The sequence below is a fragment of the Physeter macrocephalus genome, chromosome 19, assembly GCF_002837175.3.
Source record: "Physeter macrocephalus isolate SW-GA chromosome 19, ASM283717v5, whole genome shotgun sequence".
Lineage (NCBI taxonomy): Eukaryota > Metazoa > Chordata > Mammalia > Artiodactyla > Physeteridae > Physeter > Physeter macrocephalus.
The window spans coordinates 31,919,736-31,928,653 of NC_041232.1; the positions used below are offsets into that span (position 1 = coordinate 31,919,736).

The following is an 8,918-nucleotide window of genomic DNA, read 5'->3' on the forward strand; positions in this document are numbered from 1 at the left end:
GGACGCACCCACACACCCTTTAACTGTGAACAAATGAAGATGAAAGCATTGATGAAACTGGCAGAGCTAATGACCCCTTCCAGCGTCTGCTGGCTGGTCCCTGTCCTCCTGTTGGGAATTTTCTCCGTATCTATGACATCCCTCTCTCCAACCTCTCTGCCTCTCTTCTTCTCTCCTCTATTAAAACAGCAACAGATTTGATACCATGTTTGTCTTTGATAGAAACACTTTCACACAAAATGCCATGTCCTTCAAACGTTCCCATTGGATGCCTGTTTGTGTCAATCGCTATCTGTAAAATGAAAGATTTTCTGTTTCAAGTTGAAAGAGTTTCTAAGCTGAACATTAAGCAGGGATAACTTTAAATGCCTTGAAGATAAATCTGCTTCAGATGTTAACCTGCCTCAACAAGAAGAAAATGGACCCCCAAAGAAATTAGATCCTTGGGCTACTGTCTTCTTTTTTTTTTTTTTCTCTCTCTCTTAAGAGTCATTCTCTTCCCATTTCTCTGCCCAAGGCGTCTGGACCCAGGGCTAATTCTTAGGGCATCCTCTCTCTCTCCACCACCCAGAGTAGAAACTCCAAACACAACCCTAACAGATGTCTAATAGAATCCCTTGGGAAGCTTTCTGTCCAAATACTGAATGCTTCCAGTGTGTTTCCCTCATCTTTCTTATCTTCCCACTGGGGCCACACTTCTCTAAGCTTCATCCTCTACCACCCTCATTAAGAATCAGTGCTAACACCAGAGGAAACCATAAACTAAATGAAAAGACAACCTACAGAATGGGAGAAAATATTTGTAAACGATGCAACCAACAAGGGCTTAATCTCCAAAATACTCAAACAGCTCATACAATTCAACAACCAAAAAAGCAAACAATCCAATAGAAAAATGGGCAGAAGACCTAAATGGATATTTCTCCAAAGAAGAAATACAGATGGCCAATAGGCACATGAAAAGATGCTCAACATTGCTAATTATTAGAGAAATGCAAATCAAAATTAGAACGAGATATCACCTCAGACCAGCTAGAATGGCCATCATTAAAAAGTCTGGCCAGTGGCAGCGGATCCCGGCAAGTGATGGGAGTCGGTGCCTCTGGACCTGCCACTGGCCAGCAAGGTCCTGCTGGACAACATGGTGCCGCTGACAGCAGCCATCGAGGAGAGCCAGAGCCTGCAGTCCCACATGGAATATATCATTTGGGTACAAAGAGGAATTTCTGTAGAAAATAGCCGGCAGATTGTTAGAAGATACAGTGACTTTGATTTGCTGAACAACAGATTGCAGGCCTAAGTCTACCTCTTCCTCCCAAAAAACTGATAGGTAACATGGATCGTGAATTCATAGCTGAGAGGCAGAAAGGTCTTCAGAACTGTCTCAACATTATCACCACAAATCAGATCTTGTCTAATTGTGAGCTGGTTAACAAGTTTTTAGATCCAAACAACTATTCTGCAAACTATACTGAGATTGCCTTACAACAGGTTTCCATGTTCTTCCAGTCAGAACCAAAGTGGGAGGTGGTGGAACCATTGAACCATTGAAATACAAAGATTGGAGGATAAGCAAGAAATATTTCTTGATGAAGAGTAAAAATCAGCCAAAGGAGCGGCTAGTGTTAAGCTGGGCTGACCTTGGTCCTGACAAGTATCTGCCAGATAAAGATTTTCAGTATCTTGATTAGATACTGATACATGACACATGATAGATGTAAGGGTGCAAACAGGATGGCAAAGTTTGATTAACTTTGCCATCCTGTTTGCACCCTTACATCTATCATGTTACCTTTGCCACAGCTAACAAATCCTCAGCATTGCTAATTAGAATGTTTAATGAAAAAGGAACTTTGAAGGACCTGATCTACAAGGCAAAACCAAAAGACCCATTCCTAAGGGACTACTGCAACCCTAAGAAGATTCAAGGCCTTGAACTCCAGCAAATAAAAACATACGGGCGACAAATATTAGAGGTACTAAAGTTTCTCCGTGACAAAGGATTCCCTCATGGGCATCTTCATGCTTCCAACGTGATGCTGGAAGGGGACACTTGCTGGCTGCTGGACCTTGAGAATTCCTTGCTGGGCCTTCCTTCTTTCTACCAATCTTATTTCTCCCAATTCAGGAAAATCAATACATTGGAGAGTGTGGACGTCCACTGCTTTGGCCACTTACTGTATGAGATGACGACTGCCAGACTCGGTGCCTGTAGACTCCTTCTCTCCTGCACTGTCTATGGCTGTGGTGGCCATGTTGGAGTCTACACTGTCTTGTGAAGCCTGTAAAGATGGCAGGTCCACCATTTCCTGGCTCTTACAGATGCCATTATTCAGTGATGTTCTGCTAACTACCTCTGAAAAGACACGGTTTAAGATCCCCACAAAGTTAAAAGAGGCATTGAGCATTCCCAAAGAATGTATAGAAAAGAGGCTAATTGATGAACAGAAACAGGTCCACCAGCATCAAAGACTGATGAGAGCTCAGCCTCACCATGGATCTGAAGAAGAAAGAAAACAGAGGAAGATTATAGCTTGAAAGAAGTAAAACAATCTGCTGTTGAAAACAGTGAAGAGCATTCAGCAAAATACAGCAACTCCAATAATTCAGCAGGATCTAGGGCCAGCTCACCTCTCACATCCCCATCATCACCGACTCCACCCTCCACAACAGGAATGCCTGCATTACCTCCTCCTCCTCCTCCTCTTCCGGCACCCACACAGCTTCTGCCCCAGGCTTTGAATGGCGTGAGCCAAGGGGCCTTACTCAGCTCCATCCAGAATTTCCGAAAAGGAACTTTAAGGAAAGCCAAAACCTGTGATCATAGCGCTCCTAAGATCGGCTAAAGCTTTGTGTGTACACTTGGAGGGACAAGTTCTTTTTTTTCCTTCCACTTCCAACCCCGAAAGTACCCTCTTTCTGGGTGAATAATTGCTGAGCCAGTACAGCAACATACGACTTTGCAGATGCTCATGTAAGAGGCTTTTCAAGAGGGAAATAGTCTTCAAGTAGAGTAAAGTCAGGCTAGCACTGCTGCCTTAAGAAATATTTTGCTCCTTTGTTACTATTGAAAAGGAATCTTGTTCATCCTCTAATGGTCATCTTTTGGTGGCAGCAGCATATTGGAATCAATTATTTCCACCAACAGAAGGAAATGGACAAAAAAAAACAATGACAATATACAGTCACAGCGGTGAATGGCCTTTGTGTTACAAACCCTACTAACCCTCCTATCCTGTCAGACAGCTCCTAGCAATGTTCCTCTCGTAGTTCATTTCTCTATTCTAAAGCATTTTCCGCTTATTTCTTAGATAACTCCCATTTTTGCTACCTTAATTCCATCCTAGACATTAGCACCGTAGCCCAAAGAACAGTTATGCCGCTGAGAGTCAGAGAAGCAACTGAGTTCTTCATTTTCCCCTCAGATAGAACGGGGAAAGTTCATAACAGTCTCTTAAGTTCAAACAGGAACTCTACTGTGGTTATAGAACTCAGGGCTAAAGGAACTACTCTAGACTCTTTGTTCACTTTAGTTAGTATGTATCGAACAGACAAAAAAATGTTAACATCAGAAAAAGCTCTTTAGCGGATCTTCTCAATCCTCAGCAATTAAGTCAAGTTTGGGGTTTGCCAGGGGAGGGTGTTATTACAACACAAGTACATTTGGCAAAATGAGTTCTGATTTTTGAAAGATTTATCCAAATAGATCATCTTTTTAAGGTTACTCATTTATTAGAAAGATCCTTTATCCTATGATTTGCTTAAACCCTTAAATAAATTGCACTTCAAAGGATTATAAATAATCCATCTAAAAATTCAAGTTACACACATCAGTGTTGGTTACTATGCAGAGAGGATGTCATTGTGTAGTTTCATATAATCTGTGATAAATGTTCAGCTGTATTTTTTATTAAAATAAACCATGTCACCAAAAAAAAAAAAAAGTCTACAAATAACAAATGTGGAGAAAAGGGAACCCTCGTACACTGTTGGTGAGAATGTAAGTTGGTGCAGCCACTGTGGAAAACAGTATGGAGGTTCCTCAGAAAACTAAAAATTGAGTTGCCACATGATCCAGCAATCTCACTCCTCAGCATATATCCAGACAAAACTATAATTCTAAAAGATATATGCACCTCTGTGTTCATAGCAGCACTATTCACGATAGCCAAGACATGGAAACAACCTAAATGTCCATTGACAGATGAATGGATAAAGAAGATGTGGCACATATATACACAAAGGAATATTACTCAGCCATACAAATGAAATAATGCCATTTGCAGCAACATGGATGCAACTAGAGATTATTATACTAAATGAAGTCAGTCAGAAAGACAAAGACAAATATATGATATCACTTATTTGTGGAATCGAAAATATGACACAAATGAACCTGTCTCTGAAACAGAATCACAGACAATAGAGAATAGACTTGTGGTTGCCAAGGGGGAGGGGTGTGGGAGAAGGAAGGATTGGGAGTTGGGGATTAGCAGATGCCAACTATTATATGTAAAATAGATAAACAACAAAGTCCTACTGTAGAGCACAGGGAACTAGATTCAATATCCTGAGATAAACCATAATGGAAAAGAATATATATATAAATGATTCACTTTGCTGTACAGCAGAAATTCATACAACATTATAAATCACCTACACTTCAATTTTTTTTTTAAAAAAAAGGAATCATTGCTAATACCCTGTTGGGGGAGGAAAGGAAGAAGAGGTGTTTCCTACTGTCCCAAGGCCCGGTGATCATGCAGGGGCACTTCTGAAGGGCAACCCGTGTTCTACTGGCCTGTGTCAGCATCCAGGACACTCGGGACCGCGGGGGGATTCTTCCCAGGCTGGAGAGGGGGGCATTCGATAGGGTCCTAGCAGTGTGAAAAGACATCAACAGATCCCCGAACTGCGGAGATTTCACTGCTGAAGATTGGAGTGTTAACATGCGTGGCTGATGATGCGACCAGGATGGTGAAACAGTGTAGCGCATCAGAAAAACGGTTACCGTAGACATAGGCATAGAGATGCTCACTCACCGAGTAAAACAGAAGCATCCAAACTTTTAGTCTTTTTAACAGTAATCTGGAAAATGGCAGCAAGATGACATCATTTTTGAACTCCCCAAATCACCCCATACAACTAGGAGACCAAAAGCAAAACCTCACAGGCCACATCTACAGTCAAGTGGTGGGAAAACATATCCCTGGGTACCCCCAGTGTATGTGTGGGTTGGAATCAATGACTGGTGATGTTAAGATATGCGTGGGGGGTTTTTTGTTTTTTGGGGTTTTTTTGCGGTACGCGGGCCTCTCACTGTCGTGGCCTCTCCCGTCGCGGAGCACAGGCTCCGGACGCGCAGGCTCAGCGGCCGTGGCTCACGGGCCCAGCCGCTCCGCGGCATGTGGGATCTTCCTGGATCGGGGCACGAACCCGCGTCCCCTGCATCGGCAGGCGGACTCTCAACCACTGCGCCACCAGGGAAGCCCCAAGATATGCGTGTTACAGGAAACAGAAAGAAGGAGGCAAAAGGGCCTCCTATGGCCCCAGGAGCCTGTAGAGTCTTGTTGGTGCTGGAGCAGCCTGGGCCCCGTGGACCCTCAACAGAGACCCATACAGACGTAACCAACGTACCCTCTGAGACAAAGCCCCACAATGAGGAGAAAATGCTGGGGATGGAATCCATATTGAGCAGGAAAGAGACAATAGGGGCAAAGGAGACAAGAGAAAGAGAAGATCCAGATAAAAGCTGGGGAGGGGGAAAGAGTAGATACCAGACCCTGTAAGGCTGTTATTGTGAACGCTTCCCAAAACAGATGCGGGGTGCTAGAGCTGTGAAGCCAGGGAGCTCTCCTGATGCCACCTTCCCTCCTAAGAGTAAAGAAAACTCATGCCAGTTAAACATTAGTACAGAAAACAATTGCAGTCAAAGCCATAAGGGAAAATGGACTGTGAAACACAATAATGTCCCTACAGACATGAAACGCATGCTGGCAAGACAGGCCGACCAAAAAATGACAATCTAATAATTCATATCAAGCTAAATAAAAGGGAAATAAATGATAGAAGCCTTGAAAGAACAGCATAACCCCAAATTTAAAAAACTCAAAAAGATGCTAATTAGAGAAAACACAGACTTGAAAAGCAAGTCTGTAAAATTTGGGAAAATATTAGAGAGGAAAGAAAAATTCACTTTAAAATCTCAGACTAAATAAGAACAACCCAAGCAGTGAATGAACACCACAGAAAATGCTTTAAGAAAAATAAAATGGGAAAGAATGACTATTTTTTAAATAAAAAGATAAAATATATATACATATATATATACATATATGTAAAAAAGATATAGACAACAGGAAAGGAGATCTAGTATCACAGAAGTACCTAAAAAAGAGAATCAGTGTAATGAAAGAGAACATATATTATCAATTGTAATTCAAGAATATTTTTCTGAAATTAAAAAAATACTTGCACTACATATTGAAAGGACATACCTGGCAAAATTGACCCAGAATGGCCTGCACCTAAACGTAGTCTAGTAAAACTATTGATCTTTAAATAAAAAGAAAAAATTCTTTCTGGTGCCAAATTTAAAGGTTAATATCCCTTACAAAGAAAGAAAATGAGACTGTCATCAGACTCGGCAATAGCAGTGCTTTATGCCAGAGGACAACAGGGTAACATTTAAGAAATACAAGGAAAGCAACCCTGAGCTAAGGAGTTTATATCCAGCTACACTGGTCTTTAAATGCAATGGTCACAATTGTTTATGCCCACTTAAGAACCCAGAGTATAGTTCCTATGAGTCTTTCCTGGGAAATTTACTGGAGAACAGGCTTCAGACAGCCAAAATGATGGAAGAGACATCAACAGCAGTAGTGGTAGTGAGCACTAAATACAGTATATTTGTTTGTATAAGTTAAGAGTCCCTGTAGGTTCTAAGGGAGAGGGTGTAAGAGGAAATGGCCAAAGGATGGAGGGTAGATGAGAAAGAGGATATGAGACGTAGAGGAAGCCCTCTGATTGTCTCACAGCTATCAGTGGGGAGGAAAAAGGTATTCGTTGAAAGTAGATTCTGGGGAATGGGAAACAGGGAGAAGAAGGGGTCACTAGCTAATGTCAGTTTCGTTCACAGTAGGATGTTAGGAGGAAGTAGTAAAAGGGGGATTAAAGGTTTCATACACAGATATTAGTAAGTTCATACATCATATTAGCTCATGTCAAAATATTAATAAAAAGGCATCAGAACAAAGAAACACAAACCTTTCTAAATACAGAAAGATATGCAAAAGGGAGAGCGCAAGCAAACATTGTAGACCAGTAATTCTCAAACTATTGGTCAGGAAGGACCAGGAGTTTTTTTGTTTGTTTGCTTTTTGTTTTTTTGTTCCCCCCCGCCCCCCCCCGAACAATGGCGAACCGCTATTTTTGTAAAATACACAGTCACATGCTTGGACTTTATGGCAGATTGCCTAAACATTTCTAAATGTGTTCTTTTGCTTTCTGTGCATATACCACGGCTTAGTAACAAACAGTTCATGGATCACACTGGTAAAGACCATCCAGTAGGGCTTCCCTGGTGGCGCAGTGGTTGAGAGTCTGCCTGCCGATGCAGAAGACACGGGTTCATGCCCCGGTCCGGGAAGATCCCACAGGCCGCGGAGCGGCTGGGCCCGTGAGCCATGGCCGCTGAGCCTGCGCGTCCGGAGCCTGTGCTCCGCAACGGGAGAGGCCACAGCAGTGAGAGGCCCGCGTACCGCAAAAAAAGACCATCCAGTGAAAGAATAGGAATGTAAAGCCATAGATTAGGGGTGCGTGTATATATTATATATATGGAAATATACATAACATTAATGTGACCAAACTGATGCCTGTTAAATTAATTAAACAAGGAGGCCATTAGACTCATGCCCTGATGCCACAGAACCCTGTGTAAGCAAACCAAAACCTAAGACTGTAAATGCTTCCAGGTTACAAAATTGAGACCTAAGGACAACCCATCACAAAGAGCCAACTGGGCTTTAAGCTGCAGCTGATCAGTAATTTCCTTACTTTGCTTCCACCTTTTCTCTGTAACTTTCTCCCCAGGCTTCTGTCAGTGGAGCTATTAGAAAGTTCCAGTTTGGCCCTGCCCTTTTGAATCAATTTTTGCTCAGATCTTAAGTTTTTTAAGATCTTTAAACATGTCAGACATTTAGATCCTATTAATAAATGTAAAAGGGCTTAATTCACCAATTTCTTAGAAAGGATTTTCAGATTACGTAAAGCAAAATCCAACACTCCAGGTTAATATATTGATATATTATTTATGTATATTTTATATATGTATACTTTTCTCCACTTGGAATAATACATGTAATTTTTTCAGATGACGGAAAGTCTGAAAATTATGCTAACACTTGTCTAATAAAGAGAAAGGGGATAAAAATATATATGATACAGATGCATATGTAAAATTAATACATATATAAGTAAACATTAACCTTAATGAAAGGATAAACCAGAGCATTTAAAAATAAAATAGTAACCAAAAGGTAGAGGTAGGAAATAGGACAGAGGGGAAGAGGGGATAAGAATAAAACCTAGATTTGTTTTCTAAATTTGACTTTAGAGTCATATAAAAATTTACATAATTATAAAATTAAATTTAACATAAAGCAGTCTCTAAACATCAAAATGTGACAGCTGAGCCTTATGTCCAGCAGGTGGCATAACAACACCAGGAGGACCCTTCCAAGTGTCTTTGAAACAGAGATTTGACTGTTGTCCTAAGTGGAACGTTACCATAAGGACAAAAACAACTACAGAGAAACTTAAACTGATATTTTCATCATTTTCTTGGTGGTATCTTAATATTTATTCTGAGACCATGTGTGTGTATTATGGATAAAAGCAAATGAGTAATTATACTCATT

General features: G+C 41.1%; 1 pseudogene; it reads left to right on the forward strand.

The window, feature by feature from the left end:
* The first annotated feature begins 1,108 nt into the window (after nt 1-1,108).
* On the forward strand, nt 1,109-2,846 carry LOC102981515 (PX domain-containing protein kinase-like protein; annotated as a pseudogene).
* Nucleotides 2,847-8,918: the final 6,072 nt, after the last annotated feature.